Source organism: Lepidochelys olivacea (assembly GCF_965140295.1).
Source record: "Lepidochelys olivacea isolate rLepOli2 genome assembly, chromosome: 1".
NCBI classification, from domain to species: domain Eukaryota; kingdom Metazoa; phylum Chordata; order Testudines; family Cheloniidae; genus Lepidochelys; species Lepidochelys olivacea.
The window spans coordinates 341,195,352-341,215,995 of record NC_140411.1 but is presented as its reverse complement, the minus strand read 5'-3'; the positions used below and the strand labels follow the sequence as shown (position 1 = coordinate 341,215,995).

General features: G+C 39.8%; 1 protein-coding gene across 18 annotated transcripts in view; it reads left to right on the top strand.

Moving 5' to 3' along the window:
- CELF2 (CUGBP Elav-like family member 2) overlaps nucleotides 1-20,644 on the top strand; it is a 701,166-nt gene that overhangs the window by 439,341 nt on the left and 241,181 nt on the right. Inside the window, exon 1 of one of the 18 annotated variants that reach the window (XM_084628180.1) lies at nucleotides 9,834-9,853. The exons of the other annotated variants lie outside the window; for them this stretch is intronic. The gene's annotated coding sequence lies outside the window, so the exon portion shown is untranslated. Of the gene's footprint in view, nucleotides 1-9,833; nucleotides 9,854-20,644 lie in introns of those variants that run through there. 18 annotated transcript variants of the gene reach the window in all.

Here is a 20,644-nt window from a genome sequence, read left to right as displayed (position 1 = left end):
AGGAAATAGCAGACCACCGTCCCAGCAGTTTTTGGTCGCTCTATCAATTTCTCTAGAATTTTAAGTTTTATTTTCTAGCTCTTACGGTTGTGAAGAAGTTTCTGAATGTAAACAGATGTGCTGCTTTACTGGCTCTGCAGATGGCCAGACTGAAAGGTTAGATCTGAGAAGGGCATACTTTGAAGGCTGATGATAACTATTTAAGTGTCAAAATTAACTTTGCTCTGCTGATTGGATTTAGAAGCAGCATTCAATCAGGGACAGAGCTTGAGCAGAGTACCTCTCCTTTTTTTGTTTCCATTTTGATCCCCTTTTTAACTGACCTCTTCGGAGATAACTTCTGTTATTCCTTTCGTGTATTTGTGTAACTTCCTTGTTAGGGATTTATACTCAAAGGATGAAGGGTGAAGGGTAATAAACTCCCATTGTATTACCTGCATGCTATTTTTGGCAGCCTGCTCCCATAATTAAATACATTTAAATATATTATAATTTTTTGTGTAGACTATAAATGTTTGTCTCCATGCTGTCTAGAAAAGTTATTCTCCCTTTAATAATACTCTGTGTTGCATGTGGGAGGCTGCTTTTTCCAGTGGATATGCCATTGACTTTCTCTGTTACCTTAGTTGACCTCATTTTCTCTATCTGTAAAATGGAGACTATTCTACTTATATTTGCATTGTGCTTTGAGAATGCTAGATGAAAAGTCCTATATAAGAGCTAACTACATCTTGTGTTGTGCATCTTTTCCTCCTATTGCTTTGATTCTGCAGTGCCTATTTAATTTGTAAACTCCTCAGATTTCAGGATGCATGTTACTATAGTCAGGTAAAGCAACTAAAACCTCTTCGGTGTGATAGAAGTAATAAATGTAAAGCATTATTATTTATGATTGTTGCTTCTCCCTATAACCTATATAGGGCGCATTATTATTTACCAAGCATCACAAGAGTGCTCAGAGCTTTGCAAAACATTTGTGTATTACTCAGAGTCTGAATGAATTCCTCTGTGAATGTCAAATGACAAGGGTGGAGGTGTATAGATGCAGATTATCCTCATGGCTGGCATTTGAACGTTTGCAATTTTTTGTCAATGAGCAATTGATTTGTCTGTATTTTGTATTATGGACCCGTAGCAGAACAGTAGATTAAAATTCATTTTATTGCAAATAGATCTATTAAAGTCAATACTCTTCTGAAAATTTTTTTATTGTCTTTAGCCCTAATTGTCTCAGTGGTGGACTGGTGTCAAAATAAATGGTGATGGCATTTAGGATCAGAAATAAAGAACACAGCGCATCTAGTTATTTTGGATAGCTTTGCATTTTGAGTCTGCTTGATTCTCATGTTTGCAATATATATGCCTACCAGACAAATCTCCAGTTCCATATATTTTATTTTACAATGTGGCAATATTAACTTCTGGAACTAATTAGGTCTCTTATTTGACAGCACATTGTGATTGTTAAGATCCCCTCGGCTGTAAAACTGCACTATTAAAACATCTGAGGTAGAATTTAAGAATACCTACCCATACTGGTTTCACCTCCAAGGGTCTCTAAAAATAAAACTTAATACCTAACGGAGAGCAGCGTCTGTTTACACATCAGTCCGTAGTTTGGGTGGGTTTTTTCTCATTCAGTGATAGGAAACATTTTGTGTGCACCTGTGTGTGATGTAAATGTTAAATGACTGTATTGGAGTAAGTGCACTCTAGATTTTAAACTAATGGCAGGACGTTTCAGACTGAGCGGTAGCAATAGGACAATGAAGTGAGGTAACTATCCCAGCTGGCTGTGGTATTTTACAAAAATATGTAACCAGAGAAGCTGTGAATTATGTAAACTGTTCAGTAGGATTCTGGGTGTAACCTATTACCATTATTGTTGGCAGGGAGGAAATACTACTTGTTAGTTTCCTTGCATTTTCTTAAGAAACACTGTACAGATGGTCTCTTTTTAAAAGCATGAGATTTTGTTATTTGACAGAATTATAAATTTCAGGGATTGTGTCATCTTTCTAGTGTCCTGGGGAGTAGGCATCTAAACTTAACTTGTACTCAGTACAACTCCTAAATAGATGTATGCTGAGTTACTCAACTATCACACTGTTCCAGGCATAGGGATGGGCTCAATGACATTGTGGCTCTTAGAGAAGGCAAATTGTGTGATTCTTTTGTACAGTGAGATGAGCGTGGAAATGACTGGCTTTAGGTGGCTGGCTACAGTTTTGTGTTCGTTAGCAAAGAAATGCTTCATATATGTGTGTGTGTTTGTTTTCTCCCATTACATTTTTGCTCCCGTCTATTCAGTTCAACTGAATGATGTAATGTATTTCATATATTGCTTGGGTCAAACTTCCCCCTACCTCCAGGGTAAGTACGGTGTTTGAATCTGGCATTTCCTGAAACCCATGGATGATGGGGCGGCACTCACCTCTTGCGAGCGCTCCTTTCAAGTTGGGCGTGTCTGTGCTCTTTAGTTTATGGTGACCTGTCAGTGGTTTCTCAGGTGACCCGACCGAGTCACAAGCACTGTATGTATGTATGTGAAACAGAACAAACCCCTTCTGGTGTATACAGTCCACCAGGGGTCTATCTCAGTAGTAACCCTTAGTTAGTGTCTCTCTAGCTCTCCCTGGGCTCAGTCTTTAAGTAGTCCCAGCCCTGGTATGGGGCCATACTCTCAGGGCTTCCTTCCTGGAGATTCTACCTTCTTGCAGCCCTCCCCGGCCTCAGTCCCATCAGCCAGCCAGCCAGCAGCTCTCTCACTATCCCAGTCCCTGCCAGCATTGAGCTGTCTGTGGTCCTCCTGTTTTTTCAGCCAGCCAGGAACACAGTCCTCTCTTCTCCATCTCCAGGCAGTGACTGACTGCTGCTCTGTTCTACAGCTCCTTTTTATGGCCCTGCTGAGCCCTGATTGGCTGCTCCCTGCAGCATCTCTCATTGCCTGCTTCCCCACAACCACTCTAGGCCCTTGGAGGACTTCTCTTCTGCTCCTTCCTGGGACAAGGTGTGGCAGGACCCTGAGGCCTCCAGAAGGAGACCTCTGGGCCTACTCCACCCTGTCACACCATGGTATTAGCTTTAATGTATAAAACCATCAGACTGCGCTAGAATACCTACATTTTAAAATTTGCTGCTGCTAACAATACAAATGAGAGAAAGAGGTCCAGATCCTGAAATCAGTGGCAGTTAGGCATCTACATACCTTTGAGGTTCTGAGCCAGCGCTGATGTTAGGCAGTAGAAAGGCCTCCCGTCAAAACTTCGTTAACAGTGAAGAACATAACCGCAGTTCACTACAGTGATGCAGCAAACGTGCCTATAGGATAGTAAGATGACAGAACAAGGAGTAATGGTCTCAAGTTGCAGTGGGGGAAGTTTAGGTTGGATATCAGGAAAAACTTCTTCACTAGGAGGGTGGTGAAGCACTGGAATGGGTTACCTAGGGAGGTGGTGGAATCTCCTTCCTTTGTGGTTTTTAAGGTCAGGCTTGACAAAGCCCTAGTTGGGATGATTTAGTTGAGGATTGGTCCTGCTTTGAGCAGGGGGTTGGACTAGATGACCTCCTGAGGTCTCTTCCAACCCTGATATTCTATGATTCTAAGTACTGTCTTTTCATTGTAGATCAGCTAGTTCTGCTGAAGCCTCAAGACCACTTACAGAACAAGTAATCCTCTTAAAGCCTCATCCTGATAGTGACCTAGTCCAGTTTTATCACACTATTTATTATTCATACAGCACAAGCAGTGTGTTTATAGACAGACATAAGGTCTAAATTCTTCAAAGTGACTAATGATTCAGGGTGTCTGTATTTTTTTTTATGACATTCTTTTGAAAGGTCCTGGTTTTGAGAAAACGCTGTGCCCCCTCTCTCTGAAAATCAGGTCACATTAAAGTGTTTTCAATTAAGGCCAGAGTACCTACCCCAAAGAAATAAGTCCAAAGCTTTTAAGGCAAATCCTCACCCAGATCTTTATCCATACCCCTTTACTCTACAGTCAGGATGGCCTATTCCAAGCATTCAAAAATCATGAAATTGGGTTAAAAATCATGAAACTATTTTTAAACAAAATAATAGTTGGGTTCTTTTTATTTCCTTTCTCATTTCTGACCCTTTAGGTTACACTTGCTTCACATTTTCAACCTTATCTCTGCAAAAGTTGGCAATGCGGTAATGTAATGGGTGGGAGTGAGAGAGGTGTAAGGAGAAGGTGGGACAGCGTTGCCCTCTAATGATTCTAGCTCCCTCTGGGTGGGTGTTTTATATAATAATTGATCCAGTTGTCTGCAGCACAGGAAATTGTTACTGCTATACATACCAAGAAACAAAATAACCAGAGAAGAGGAGATCCTAGTTTCAGAGGCATAGGATAGGTGCGTGAAGGAATAACTGCCAGCATTTTCAGTCAAGAAAAGAGGGTTTGCATTACATTGATGAATGATGTTAAGTTGGGCTCCTGCACTCGGCCTGCAGAGTTCTGACCTTTATACAGGAAGTACCATTAGCAGAGTGGAAGCTGAGTACAATGCAGCCTGAGTCTTTACAACAGCTTGCTTGCGGTTTCTATGCTGTTTGTGCAGCTCAGACAGAAAGAGCAATCAGCAGCGCTCTGTGCAAGTGACAAGAATGTTTTTCAGTACAATTTTTATTGTTTTTGTGGCCCAGAAAACTCACTTTTTCCAGAACATCTGCCCAATGGTTACTTTTGCATCAAAACCTTGAAAATCAATAATTTCAGATCTTTTCACAGGAAGTCTTCCCCCTGCCCCCCTTTTTGGTCTGAATTAAATTTTTCAAATGGATATTTTATGCTTTAAAAAGACGTTTTGAATAAATATGAACCCATTATCACTCAAAAATTCTCATTTTGTGTACACACACACACACATGCTGGTAATAGCTTTTATGGAATTGGGCCAGTTTTTGAAAATTCAAAAACTCAACAATTTCTCAATGTTTTCAGTGTTTGAATGTAGTCTGATTTAATTTTTACCACGAGTAATCAGGCACTATTAGCAGTAATGGCAGCTCGAGCCTTCAAAAATCTTGTCAGGTCTCAAAAGTCATGAGATACAAAGAACACAAAATGTATTATTTTTATATTTGGCTTCTGATTTCTGAGCCTTTAGGATGCATTAAGATCATGTTTCCAACCTTCTCTATGAGGTCTACACACTTATTTTTAAAATGAAAACTGAGATTCTCATATAATTGCTTCAGTCCAGGAGCTGGGGCTCTAAGAAAAACACCAAATATTGTAAGATTTGTGAAAAAAAGAAGGGACAGTTGGCAACACTGTTATCCATTTCACCTGCAGGCTCATGGTAGACAGCACAGGCAGCTGAGAGTACTGCTTCAGAAGAGTAGAAGTTAATATATTTTTCCTCTCCCTCTCCCCCCTTTCGTATTCTACCTCAAATATCTTCAGCTGAAAACTGGAAGCTTCTGTACACACGAGTGCTCTCCACACAAGCTTTGCTTTTAAAGACCCTGAGCTAGGAATAAGAATTATTACTAATTCATTCATTTCTAACAGGATTTCAATCAATTTAGGTTGTGTTGGGTTTTTGGTTGGTTTGGTTTGATATTTTTTCTCCAGAGAAGAATTTTTGTGGCTCTTTTGCTGTTACTACCATTGATCATTGTGATGAGACTAATTTGTCATGTGTTCTGATGAACCACCATTATCATGCAATGGAAAATGCATTAACATCTGTGCCCTTCACAAAATCATTCAAGGGAGCTTAAAAAAATTAAATACCATCTTAAAAAGCCACATCAAAGACTTTTTTTCAGATTTCATATTTACAAAGGGATACAACTTTTAAAACCTTAAGTGGGAACTGATGCCTTACTAGAGGAGCATAATTAGAGAGAGCTTAGAAATCCAAGAGACTTCAATCAACTCTATGGACCAGTCAGATAATCAGCAGTTTTTCATCTCAAGCCCCTTCTTAAGCAGAGTTAAACGTTCTTTGGCTGTCCTTGGTCTGACATTTGGTAAGTTCATCATTGCGTAGAAAAAGTTTCTCTTGCATTCCCATACCACCTACTGTTTTCTGATTGGGTTCACGAATCCATGAATTTCTCACTTGTTCTAAGAGTTGGTCTGTGTCAGCCTTCACTATCCCCTTGAGCACCTTGAAGCTTTTCACAATTTCCCCTCTAAACTGTCTCTTCTGCAGTGAGATCAGTCCCAGTTTTCCACATGAGCTAACTTTTTAGCCTTGTGATAATCTTTAGTGCTTTCCTCTGGACGTTTTCCCCCCTCTCAGCCCTTATCTGAAGTATCAGGGTACTGTGCAGAACTATGTTTAATTGCCTTTTTGGAAATCCAAATAGATTGTTTCGCTTATTTTGCTTGTCTGCTTTCTGTGTTCTCACAAACAATTCCACCAGATGTGTTCAACGTGATTTTTTTTTTTTTTTACTTTTTGTGAAGCAGTCACATAGTTACTATGAGTGCTCGTTTCTCTGGAAGTGCTAGATCATCTTCGTACTAAGCCTACGTCTACACTGGAGCTGGAGGTACAACATCCAGCTCGGGTAGACATGCCGATGGTAGTCAAAATAGCAGGGTAGCTGCAGCTGTGTGGCCAGCGAGATAGGCCAACCGCCCAAGTACTTAGGGTTTCAGACACTGCTATTTTTAGTACACTCGCTTGAACAAAGCTGGTGCCTGTGCCTCTACCGGAGCTGGAAATTATTTCTCCTGCTGCAATGTAGACTTACCTTAAAGGTGTGTCTTCACGGGGGGGTGCGGGGGGGCGAAGTATGTTCTTAACTTGGGTTAGCAAACTCAGATTAAAATAGCAGTGAAGACACAGCAACTCAGGTTAGCAGCTTGAGTCTATTAGGGGAGCCTGGGATTGAATTTGAGCTGGTCTAATGTGAGTTGAAAGCCAAGTTCATTGCTATTTTACCCCAAGTTTGCTAATCTGAGTTAAGAACATGCTGGCCTCTGGCCCCGCATCACTAAATATCTTCAGCATATGTGTCACTTTAAGCACGCAAGTAGGGTAATTGGCTGACTTAATTGGAGCATCTAGGATTTTCCTTAACACTAAAATTAAGACAAACGGGTCTGTAATTTCCTGGTTTCCTCCCCGCAGACAACTGTTTTTGTGATTCCTTCCCTGAAGTCTTAGTTATCTCCCTTTCTTTCAGCATTAGTCAGATACTCAGTACTTCCTGACCTAGGTGCCTTTTCTGCACATGGTTCTGCTAAATGACTCTAGTACTGCCCATTATGACTCAACTGGTCGTATTTTACAATCTCCAGGTTATGCTGCAGAAATTGTACAGCTGTGCAACGTGCTCTGTCTTTAGAGATTTAAAGTAAAAAATGTCTGTTGAGCTGGACCCTCAGCTTTCTCTAGGGGAAAAACAAGTAAGTTTCTAGCCCTTTCCCTTGTGAAGCTAGCCTCAAGCGCATACCTTCATGTAAAGCAATCACTAGAGTGGAAAGGAGCAAGAGACTGGGAAGGACCTAACCACCTCCCCTTCCCTTGTGCAAGACACAGAGCCTCATCCAGCTCCCACTGAGGTCAATAAGGAGTCTTTGCACTGATTTCAGTATGAGGTGAAGATTGCAAAGAGCAAGCAAATACACTTGAATTCATTCCATGCAAAGCACTCATAGTCTTACACAGTAAAAGAGAAAAAGTTACAAGACTGGAATGTATTGCCAGCCTTCAGAGTTTAACAGTTATGAGTCAGGCCACACAAAAAAATCATTAAATTGGTTTAAACCCCAGAAGATTGTTTTTAAGTTCTCCTTCTTTGCCTTCCGGGTTCTGTGACTTCAGTGCTTCATGTTTTCAAACTTTTCTCTGCCATCATGAGTGTTAAATCTTACTTCAAAAAAAAAAAAAAAAACAATGCTGAGATTATCTTGCAATCTATTGATTCTAGCAGCTGGAGCTTTTAAGAAATACACCCAAAATCATGAAACTCATGATTAAATCATGTGTTGGTAACATGGCAGTAGCCGACAGTACAATTGGAAACTATAATGAACAAGTGGTATCCCAATTTAGACTGTTTAAATATAGTCCCAAAATAAAGTCTGCTGTTCCTCCACTGTGTGAATGTGACAGGTAGCTGTCATTTTTTTTTTCAAATGGTAGTAGTATTTTATTGTCTTATGTGCTGGTTTGTCTTTGGGGATTTCCAAGCAGATATTGTTTCGAGGTTGTTGGGTTATTTGTTTTGTTTTACTCAAATAAGTTCTGTTATAGTTTGACTGCTAATGCTTATTAATTTGGTTTGAATTATGCATGTATGTATTGATTTTACTCTTTGCCAAAAATCTTTACTTCTATTTGTAACATCTCACTCCTTATGAACATGGAGGAGGGGAATATATTTGTAGGACATTTCTTTGGGTAATTAACTTCCCACTCTGATCTGTTTAGTTTTTTGTTGCGATGTCTTATTGAATGCTTCCCCGCACCACCTGTGCATAAGATATTTAATGGTGGAATTTATTTTTATATCAGAAGCAAACACAGGGGGAAGACCTGTCATAAATCCTGGAAGTGCCTTTTGGCTTTTGAAACAGAGCCATCTTTACAGTGAATCACTTCAGCCTATCCTATAACTCCTAGAACGGTTATATTGGCTAAGGACCTCAAGAACCTCACTGGAAGTCAGGCATTCCTGAGTTCTAATCTTAGTTTTGTTTCAGATTTGCTTTGAAGCCTTGGGAAAGTCTTAATTGCCCTATCTCAGTCTCCCCACCTGTAAAGAAGAGATAATACTTACAATTACCTACCTCCCAGGACTGTTGTGAAGATTAGAAAGCACTTCACAGACAAGAGTTAAACTTAGCGTTGTATCATGGGTTGGTATTATTATTAATAATTAATTAACAACCCTTCCTGCCCTCATACTATCCTCTCCTCCTCTCTCTCCCACCCTCCCACCCCCCCATAGTTGAGTAAAAAAAAAAAGTAGGGTTACTCAAGGTTACTCAATCTGGGCAGTGGCTGACTGGGATAGCATAGTTTATAGTCATGTGACACCGTGAAGCTACCAATCAACATCAAGTGTTGACCTCTTGATTAGATGCTTGCACGTTTCCCTCAGACATAGAGACACTGACAATTTCCACTGTCTTATTGCTGGCCTTTATCAATCCTGAAGGACATGGGTCCAACACACAGGAGAGAAATTAGTATCTTAGTGTTTTGGACCTGACCAAAAGTAAGAAAGCTTTGAAAATCTTCCAATCTCTGGCCCGTATTTACTTACCCAAGAGGTTCAAACAAGCATCGAAACATCTGTGTGTTTATCTGAACCAAACCTGTGAGCTTTCTGAGGCCCATCCAGCACTTTAAAAAAATCTGACCTGATAAAAAGTAAAATGGAGTGTTTCTAAATGTGAAAAGAAAAGGAGGACTTGTGGCACCTTAGAGACTAACCAATTTATTAGAGCATAAGCTTTCGTGAGCTACAGCTCACTGAAGTGAGCTGTAGCTCACGAAAGCTTATGCTCTAATAAATTGGTTAGTCTCTAAGGTGCCACAAGTCCTCCTTTTCTTTTTGCGAATACAGACTAACACGGCTGCTACTCTGAAACCTTTCTAAATGTGAGAAGTCAAATGGGTGAATATCAGAAAATGTTAATAAGCTACAAGCACTGACCTAAAGTTAAGGAATTTTATAAAGGTATGAAGAGGGGAAAGGTGAAGACTACTAAACTGAAATTTAAGTAAAGGCTAATAAAAAATTATGTCTCTTAAAGATTTAAAACAGATCAAGCAGTGAAGAGAGTTGGGGAGAGCATTACAAGAAGTTAAATACAGTTGTTCAATGTGGTCTAGGCAGAGGACGTGATCAGGCGAAGGTAGGTAAGTGAAGATGAAAAACACAAGGAGCCTGATTCACTATTGTGTTACTCCAGTTGTCAGTGAAATTGTTGTTGTTTGTATTACAGTTCCACTTAAAATGCCTCCATAAGATCAGGGCCACATTGCCCTAGGTGCAATTGCAAGAGACAGCCCATGCCCCAAGGAGCTTACAATCTAAACGCAATGAAGTCACACCAGAGTAATACTAGTATAATACAGAGGTGAAGCAGGCCCAAGAATGAGAAGATCTATGAGATCTGTGTGAAAGACAAAATATAAGAGGCAGAAGAAAAAAATCAGAATTTTCACTGGCAAAGCTCCCCCTTCAAAAGATAAAAACTTCTGCCTTTTTAACTAGGATATAATTTAATGAAATTACATGACCTTTGCAACTGAATGTCTTCAGAGGCAATCAGCCACAACTGAATCTGTACTGTGGTGATTAGGAAGCAGCCGAGCCAAGCAAACCATGGTATCATCTGCATAGCAGTGAAAATACAAGCAACAGTGCTGAAAAAATAAAATCAATCCATAAGGCAGCATGTAACTACTGAAGAATGTAGGATCTAGACCAGAACACTGTGGCCCACCAGAGTACAAACTATGTGGGTCAAATGAAAATGTGCTAGTAAAATCAAGATAAGAATGTTGGTCAGAAGAAAGTCAATTCCAGAGAGCTCCAAATTGCATTCGTAATTGGAGTGAAGTGAATCCCAAATCTACCACCTTATTATGTTACCCCCAAGCATAATCTCTTGCCAAAGGGAACTGTAATTTTTATGACTGCCTTGAAATGCAGCCAGGTAATTACCTGCAGGAAATGTTCATTTCACTATGTGTTAATCTAGAGAGAGGAAAACAAGTTAAATAGCATGATAAACAATCTAGTTACCATGGAGCCCTTATAAAGGAAACCCTAGGTGTGGTCTTGTGGGAAATATTTCATTGGAATAAGTGTTAATCCAAAGAGAAAGCTTCACCTTTAGTGGGTATACACAATGCCTGCATTTGAGACTGAACGCCTTGAAATACTATTTCTGAATGACTAGAAATTGCCTTTGAATTGCACAGGCCTAATATAATGATGCTGATTGTCAGACCATTAGTTGTGGTTTTTCAGCAATCAAAATATAACATTTCTGCTTAAGAGGCTGGTTATCTTCAGAGGTATTGATTTATTTTACTTTGGCTACAATTATTAAGTTATTTATTGCATTCCATAAAAATCTGACATTTATAGGTTGGGGAGCATGGAAAAATTTAATTTGAAAAAAAAGGGGGGGGGAGAAGACAGGTTTTTGCTTTTAAGACTGACTCTGTACGTTACCAACAAGATTTTTTTTTTCATATCTGTTGGTTGGTTTCCTATTGCAGCTTTGATCTTGCATGCAAAAAATGGGACAGCGTAAAAATTCTCTGAGTAGTTTCAGGGGGTTAAATCATTTGTCTTTAATGCTAATACAACCTTATTATGATTCCACAACCACTGGAGAGTTTGACATTATCACATTAGCTGCTAATGTATAAATGCAATGCTAATGTACTAGAATTAAAATACTGTATACAGACTTATCCTTAGCTCAGCCATTAAAAATACATTAATGTTCTTCTTGCAAATTGGCCCTTATATGTAATTTATTCAGCAGTATCTATTTGTGTGTGTGTGTGTATCTGTATTTCCCTGGAAAGTTAATATTCTGCCTTTGAAAGCTTTTAGTTTAAAAATGCAAAATATGACACACTGATATAGCCTTTGTTATTTTTAAGAACAATGCAGTTTAATGGCCAGAACAAGGAAACTAAGACTTCTGGGTTCTGTCCTGGCTCTGCTATTCACTTGGGCAAGTTCTTCTTCCTCTATGTGGCATAATATACCCATCTATAAAATCAGTAGATTTACTTACTTCATGTTGAGTTTGAGACTTATTTCACAGATGTTAGTAACTATTTTCAGATCCTCATAGGAATCACACTATATAAGTGCAAAGTATTTGTTGTTACAAATAAGAGCTACCAATGTATGGGAGAAAGAAATTAATCTGTCTGCTTCGGGGAGGGGGAAGGGTTTAAGTGCATTATTTAGATAGTGCAGTGTTTAAAACTGTGTGTGTTTGAAGTAGGTGGCGCATACGATGACAAAAACATCTCCCACGTGACTGCTGCCTTTTTCCCCCCATGCAGCAGGGTTTTAAAGCCTTGAAAAGCAAGCTCAGAGCTGAGTAGAAAGCTTTCTGGAACAGCAGTAGGCATGTAGCAGCACACTTCACAATAACAGCTTTCAGGACACAGGAGATGAAAATGCAATGAAGTATATAGGCTATAGGAAAACTTGGCCTCAGGCAGTGTGCTTTCATTTCGGTAGTTTTAACTCTTAAAATACTACACGGCACTTTAAGAAATTTCTTTGTAGCTTGTTTTTGAATATTAAAAATCTAAAAATATGCTGTTTTTCATCCAGCGAATATTATTGTGGATCGGGGCTCCAAAGTACAGATGTTGCATTTAGATAGATCTGCTTTTATATGATTAAGAACCATGTGTGTTTCCTCCGATGGGAACGACCACAGACACTTTAGTCAGTTGCAATTTCTCCTTTAAATGTAAATTGGAATATTTAATCTCAGGCTACAACTTCATATGCTCTCTGCCAACTGATAGAAATGGGTTTGGGCAAAATGGCTCAGGGATGAAAGTCCCTGAGCTGGAGGTATATATAATTGCCTCAAGAAATTGAAAATCTTCGAAGTAGTAGGCTCTAAGCCAAAGAGTTCTTGAAGTTCTTCCTCTTCGTGGATTGCAGTATATCTAATTCACTGTACACTGTGTCTTCACACAAGTGTCTCTCTCGGTGGCAACTGTATGAACACAAAAATCAGACCAAAGGGCCAGATTCTGATTCCAATTTTGCCAAAGTAAATCTTGAGTAATTCCCTCTACTTCAGTGGAGCAAATCCCTCATATGGCCTATAAAATGGTAATAAATTACAATAGTTATGGTACTGCCAATCCCACGAGCTCAAAAATAATGAGTCAGGCCTCTGAAAATCATGTGATATGGCTTAACATCACATGATCTTGAAAGAAAAAAAGAAAGAAATACATTTGTCATCTCTCATATTTGCCTGCTGGTTTCTGAACTTTTAGGGTGCAGCAGAGTCATACTTCTAAGCTTTTCTCTGCAGCAATGTGGGCCAGGGCTAGAAAGTAACTTTTTTTTTTTTTTTAAATGGTGAGAGTCACATGCCTCCCAGGAGCTGAAGCTTTGTAAAACACACCATCTATCACAAAACTCTCGGGGCAAATCACAAGGGTTGGCAACAACTGCAGTTGTGTGTGAATATAGTGGTATGGGTGTATGTGGTGCTTCCAAAGCAGACAAAAAAGGCAAGGTTTATGTTTTCAAAGGCATCCAGAAGGATTAGCTACATTACGTTCAGTAGGAGTCTCAACCGTAGTCTCAAGTTTGAAATCACCGGACCCTATCCTGCAAACACATTAATACCCATTTATGTAGAGCTTTATACCACAAATAGTCCCATTAATACTAACGGTAGGAAAGCAAAATGATAACTAGTAAGCATTCATAGGATCAGACCTGAGATTATTTCAAGAACAAAAGAAAAATAACAGATCATCAGGGATAGCGGTGTGACAGCGGAAATATCTGTCAATGAACAGCCTTTAGGACAGCAGTTCTCAAACTGTGGGTCAGGATCCCAAAGTGGGTGACCCCATTATAATGGGGTCGCGAGGGCTGGTGTTAGACTTGTTGGTACCCGGGGCCGAAGCCCAAGCCCCGCCGCCTGGGGCCAATGCCAAAGCTTGAGGGCTTCAGCCCTGGGTGGCGGGGCTCGGGTTACAGACCCCCCCGCCTGGGGCTGTGGCCCTTGGGCTTTAGCTTTGGCCCCTCCAGTCGGGGCAGCAGAGCTTGGGCGGGCTCAGGATTCGTTCCCCCATCCTGGGGTCCTGTAGTAATTTTTGTTGTCAGAAGGGGGTCGTGGTGCAATGAAGTTTGAGAACCTTTGACTTAGAAGAAGGTACTCAAGAGAGCAGATCATTTGCATTGATTATTTCACATACTTCTCATGGGTTCCGTATACTGTTTGAAATTTTAATTAGTTCACTTTTTATCTGATTTATTATTTTGAATTATTTCAAATGTTATGAGAGAACCTAGGGCCACTGAAGTCAAAGGGAGTTTTACCGTTGCCTTCAGTGGTGCCAGGATTTCACTGTATTTTAAGACTTTCCTGGAAGTAATCCAATTGATAGACAATTCTCTTTAAAATAAATAACCAACCAGGGTTAAAAAAGTTTGAAAGTCTTCAGTGAATTTTGTTTCCTGCCCACCCCCCCCCCTCACACACACACACAATTTGGCTTTCTTTTATCCATTTCTGGGTTGTGGAAATTCATGATTTACAGTGTTAAGAGGCATGGATAGTTCAGAAAAGCCTGAAGTATCCAGACTGCTCAAGTTTGTCCATAACTAATCATAATATGTCTAAGAAACTTGTTTAAACCAAGTTAAAGAGAAATGATACCCTTTTTTTTTATTTTTGTGATTTTTTTCCCTATTTAATCCAAGGATAAAGAGAGAATATTCTTTATCCTTCCAATATAGTAACAAATTCATTTTATTTGTTTACAGTCAACTCTTATTACTCCAGCTGTACTCCTTAATTTGTTAAGGCTGGTTTCTCAGCTGATGCTGATCAGTGTAACTTCAGTTAAGGATCTGGTCCCTTAAAGTTTAAAAAAAAATGGTTCACAAAAAAAGAAAAAATAAGCTATATTCACAAAGCATACTATTCACAATGAGTAATTTGACCAGCTGTATTTGTAATAAACTTTATGGTAAGAAAAATATTTGTCTTGCTTGGTTATTTTGTTTTTATTTATTTCAAGTTAAACTATATAGCTTGCAATTGTTAGTTGTCTCTTGAATGGCAACAATTGAGCAGATTTTAACTACTCAGCTGTTCAGAACATTCCTCTAGGCAGCATTAGATACTGTGGTGAATAGATACTATAGAAAACCCTAAGATACATAGCATTAAAAAATGATTGACTTTCATGGGTCAGATTGTGCCCTGTGGAATTCAGTAGGATTGAACAGGTTGTAAGTTAAGGGTAGATTTTGACCAACAGCATGTTTAAATAAAGCTTTAGCAGCATTACTTTGGTTCATATATTGAAACCCAAACATTACTGGTATTACTGTTGTAGCATATGTAACCCTTCTGCCCGTCAGAGTTGGCAGCAACAAGGGCCGGGTTCAATATCTAGGGGATCCATTCCAATAACACAATGCAAACCAGCTCGAGCCCCCACCCAGTGACCTGGGACAAATATATACCACCCCCACTGGGCGCCTCCAAGAAGCAATACTTCCCCTCTCACAAGCACATAGTCTGAGTGTAGCAAAAAGCCTTTTAATAACAGAGAGAAACAATGTGGCATTATGCTGGGGAAACACCACCAACAGGATTCATAATACAACCCATGAGCAAAAACCCACCCCAAGCAAATTGGGGCGTGTCCTTTCCCTTTGGTTCTTGAGTCCAGCAACCCCAAATCACCCAAAGTCCCAAAAGTCCAATGACCCAAAAGTCTCTGTCCCTGGTCAGGGCAGCCCCAGAGTTCGAAAGTTTATCTTCAGAGCTTTACCTCCCAACCTGGGTGGAGATGGGGGGCGGGGGAGAGAGAGAGGTAAGGGGCACCTTACATGATCTGAAGCTGACCGCCCCACAGCTTCATAGGCCTTCGTTCCGCTCCACCAGCCGCCCCACAAACTGCTTCGCTCAGCTCCGCTCTGCAGCCCACAAGCAGCTCCCGCCATCCCACAAACTGCTCCACAATCTATCTTCAGGCTCCCCCACTACTTAACACAACGCTCAGTGATTTCAGCTCTTAGTCAGTTCAGCTCTTGGGTGAATTCAGCTTGTAGTAGGGGAGCCTCCGTGATGGTGCACCATTAGCCCAAAGTGAGCTCAGCAGCCTGTAACTAGACTCCTAATGGAATCAAAAGTAGCTCTGATATTCCACAGTGGAGAGAGGAGGAAGTGCAATTAGCAGGTAAGGCCCTCACCAAGGGGCCCATGCCACCAAGTATTAATACTTGTCCCCAGCCTCTCTCAATTCAGAGTTTTGGAACCCATGACCCTTGCCTAGCGAGTGCTACTTAGTTGATGGTGAGTCCCTCCATCATAACAAAGGGCCAAGTACAGTTCCAAGCACAGTTCCCGTAATCAGGGTAATAACAATTTATTCTTCCTGCCCCAATAACAGAGACACTGGGGATCCCACAGCAGCCAAAGTGACCATTTGGGCAGCTATGGCCTCATTCTAGGCAGGGTGGGTGTGCCTATGCAAATGATATCAGCCCCTGAAGTTCTTTTCCACAACTTGCCACACCTCACGACCAGATGTCAGGGTGAAGCTCATCCTGACACTGCTTACACATATTTTACATCAGTTTTGTGATTATAAAGTTAAATAAGCAAATGGATAGATAAAAGGTTCATGAACCATATGTGGAAGTCTCCCTGAAGGCATGACTCTTTAAAACATATCAGTAAAAAGTGTGACTCAGGAGATTAAGAACGAAAGGGGCTTTCAGTGAGCTCTGCTGCCATTTCTAATATAGCCTGAGTTGGTAGTGATTGAAAGTGTTGCAGTGTTGCAGGCTGTCCAGTGGCGTGTGTGAAACAAGTTGGTGGTCTCAGTCCTGCTCCAAGTGGACAAGGCAACCGCAACCACATCCTGCACACATCTCAGCAGACAGGCCAGGAATTGGATGGACTGTGGAACTAAACTATCCTTTCACCCCTCCCGGTCAAGTTGTTACGTTGGTGGGGCAATGTGGGGCAAGTTCACATTGTACAACTGCCAGTGGCATTTGAGCTGTGACTAAACAGAGCATCCCTCTACAGAGTTGTCACTCGCACGTTTTACACCTGCATTAAATACAGTTAGAAATTAAAATGTATAGATATGAGCTTCTACTAACATCTATTTTGGCACTGTTTGTCCGAAGCAAAGCCGAATTATTGCAGGTCCCACTATATTTTGTTTTTCTCCACCAATTATCTAAAATCTTGATATCTAGAGCATGAATGCCAAGGCTAAAACGTGCATTCAATTAAAAGACAACACGTAACCGACCTATATGATAGTTCATTCATGAGATCATGTGACCTGCAGTCATAGCGATAAGTCAGTTGATTGAGTTGGGTTGGCTGTAAACTCTCCAGGGATTGTGGAATCATCTAAAATTAGATGACACTGCACATTCTGGAGAGAGCTTTGAGAGCCAGTCTCTATTTCTAATATTTCTTTTATGAGATGGGTATATAATTTGTCCCATAGACTATCCTTGTAATCCTTTAATGCTTTTTTTATTATCTTAAAGTACTTAGATATCAAATGAAACGAGCAATTAAGTGATTTATATTTAAGGTTTACACTCAGTTTAGGGCTTAGCTACCTAACCTCCCATGAAGAGGAGACAGACCTTGCACAGTATTTACCACTTCCTTCCGACAGCTACAAAATGGTGCTTTTTGTAGCTGAATCTAGTTGTGCATATCAATCCCAATTGCCTACTACTCTGCAGCAAATTAATATTTTTATTTCAGGTTATTGCATTTGTTTAGTGAACTACAGGATAGTTGTCCCACTCTTCCTCAATTTCAAAACAATAAAGTCAAAGCATTTTGCTCACTGGGGGGAAAACTTTACCAATGAACGGGTGGTTTAGCATAATGATCAAATGACACTTTTTATATTACCAAGCCACAAAGGAAGCTCAGAGAAAGGTTGTAGGTCTGATATAAACCTACACCAGGAAGCTCATAAAGAGAAAAGGTGCAGAGAAGCAGCGATCGCTTGATCTATGGGATTGTGAGGTATTTTAACAATTTTCTTATGTCACATTGTCTTGAAAGATATTTTAATGGAAATGATCTGTGGGTCTGATCCTTTGGGGAGCTAAGGGCCCTTTCAAAGGCAGTTAGGAATCGCTGTGCCATGCCAGATGAAGCCATAGGTACAGTTCCTCTGAAATTCAGCCACCCTGAGTAACACACATAATTGGAAGAGGGAAAGGGACATTTTGTACAGAGATTCTGGGTGAATGCCTACTTTTCCTACTTTTTAACTTGAAGAGTGGTCAGTTTGGATGAGCTATTACCAGCAGGAGAGTGAGTTTCTGTGTGTATGGGGGTGGGGGGATGTGAGAACCTGGATTTATGCAGGAAATAGCCCAGCTTGATTGTCATGCACATTGTGTAAAGAGTTGTCACTTTGGATGGGCTATCACCAGCAGGAGAGTGAATTTGTGTGGGGGGGTGGAGGGTGAGAAAACCTGGATTTGTGCTGGAAATCACTTTAGATAAGCTATTACCAGCAGGACAGTGGGGTGGGAATAGGTATTGTTTCATATTCTCTGTGTATATATAAAGCCTGCTGCAGTTTCCACGATATGCATCTGAGGAAGTGAGCTGTAGCTCACGAAAGCTTATGCTCTAATAAATTGGTTAGTCTCTAAGGTGCCACAAGTCCTCCTTTTCTTTTTACTTTTCCAAAAAGTGCCATGAGGTTTTTACATCCTCAAAGAGAAGGACTGTGGTTTATAAGGTCTTTTCTGTTACCAGATGAAAGTGCATTTAAAAGACACACATGCATATTCATATGATCTTTCTTTTTCTATTTCCCCCCCTCTGATTCGGTGGTGATTTGCTTGTCTTGTTTTTAATTGCACGTTACCACAGTGACAAATCTACTGTTGCGGGGGGGAGATTAATCAAAAAGCAAGGGAATTTAGAGTTAAGTCTGTGGTTCAGCAACTAATCCACCTCATTATGATTGTTTTGTACAGTGTATAGCATTTGTAAGATCATTTTTTGTTTAGGGAAGCTGCCATGCTTTGGTACATTGGGCAAATTAAACACTGTCAGTTTAAAAAAAAATTGCACATCTGTCTTTTTTTTTTTTAATCCATTGTTACAAATGACACCTAAAATGACTAAAACTGAAAGAGATTGGGGGGCGGGGGGAAATAATGGTTCCAATTTTTTTCACTTGGTTTACTTTGCACACTTTGTATGGTCAGTTTCTGGTGTTATTTTAGGTGGGGCCTTCAGGCAAGTTTTTCTCTCTTCTCCTCTCCTTGTGCTAACTGTAAAAAGAGGTTGTCAGGCTACAACAATTGGCAGAAAGATTCAATTTTTAAATTGATAAGATTTCAAGCAATATATGACAAGATCAAGCAAAGACTCACTTACTGTAAATAAGCTTGGAAGGATTTGATTTGTATCAGTAAATATTGATAAATGTTAACTTCATCATACCCACACACAAACAGGCAAACAATATTTCCATTGGTGATAACTGAAATTTACAGGTCGCCAATCTAAGAATAATGCTGCTTGAGAAATTGGAGTTTGATTTTAATACTAAAATTTTGACATGATGATTCATTCGTGTTTTGGTGATTACGAAGCTTAAACTTTTTGAATCTCAGTGTCTGTTGTCATTAAATAATTGTCTGACAGCCTCACACACATTTCCCACAACTGAGAACATTTAAATAAATAAAAATTTAAAAATGCTTTTTAATTTTAATTTTCCACCACTGTGAAAATTTAAATTGATAACAATTGAAAAAAAAAGCTTTAAAATGAACATCAATATTATCCATTGAAATTATTTAAAAAAAAATAGAAATCTGAGTCTGCCAAGGCTAGTTGCAAACAAACTTCCTTATCTTAGCTATTAACAGCTTAAAGCATTGAAAATGAAAGCATGTCAGGGAAGTGACATCATCCGCTGAGAGTGGCCTCATATCGGTTTAAAATTAGGGAACATGTTGAGCAGAATGAAGCAACATCTCTAATGGTATCTTGTTCCCCTTTGGAAAAAAAAATCACTCAAACCAGTCAAGTTGGCAAGTAGAATTCTGCAAGGCTGAAATGGAAGTTAATACATGTTTGAACAATTTTTTACAAACTGATTTATTTTCAGAGCTCTTTGTGTCCTGAAATCTGTCCTGCATAATATTTCAATCAAATACTGTTTATTTAATAGACCGTCATGGTTAGTGCAAATGAAATGCAAACCTCTTATAGGTAAGACCACAGTGGCTCTGAGGGAGTGTGTAAGGAGAATCTGTTGTGAAAATATACACACAATATTTATATCCATCATTCCCGGAGTTGCCTTTGGAGTCACTAATCTGTCATGAAAATATATTAACACATACTTATCAAAAATGCACTACAAAATTCTATGCAGTTAGTATGAATGTACTTGGCGCTGGGGAAGTCTCTGAATGCATCCGATGAAGTGAGCTGTAGCTCACAAAAGCTTATGCTCAAATAAATTTGTTAGTCTCTAAGGTGCCACAAGTCCTCCTTTTCTTTTAGCAGAATTACAATCTCCAGTTTTGGGTGCCACACTTTAAGAAAAATGTGAACATATTGGAGAGTGTCCAGGGGAGAGCAACAAAAATTATATAAAGTTTAGAAAATCTGACCTATGAGGAAAGGTTTTTAAAACTGGGCACGTTTTAGTCTTGAGAAAAGAAGACCGGGGGAAAGTGGGGGGGACCTGAGAAGTCTTCAGATATGTGAAGGGCTCTTATAAAGCACATAGGGGTCAATTGTTCTCCATGTCCATTGAAGAAGTTATGACTTAATTTGCAGCAAAGGAGACGTAGGTTAGATTTAGGAAAACTTTCTAACTGTAAGGACAGTTAAGTACTGGAATAGGCTTCCAAGGGAAGT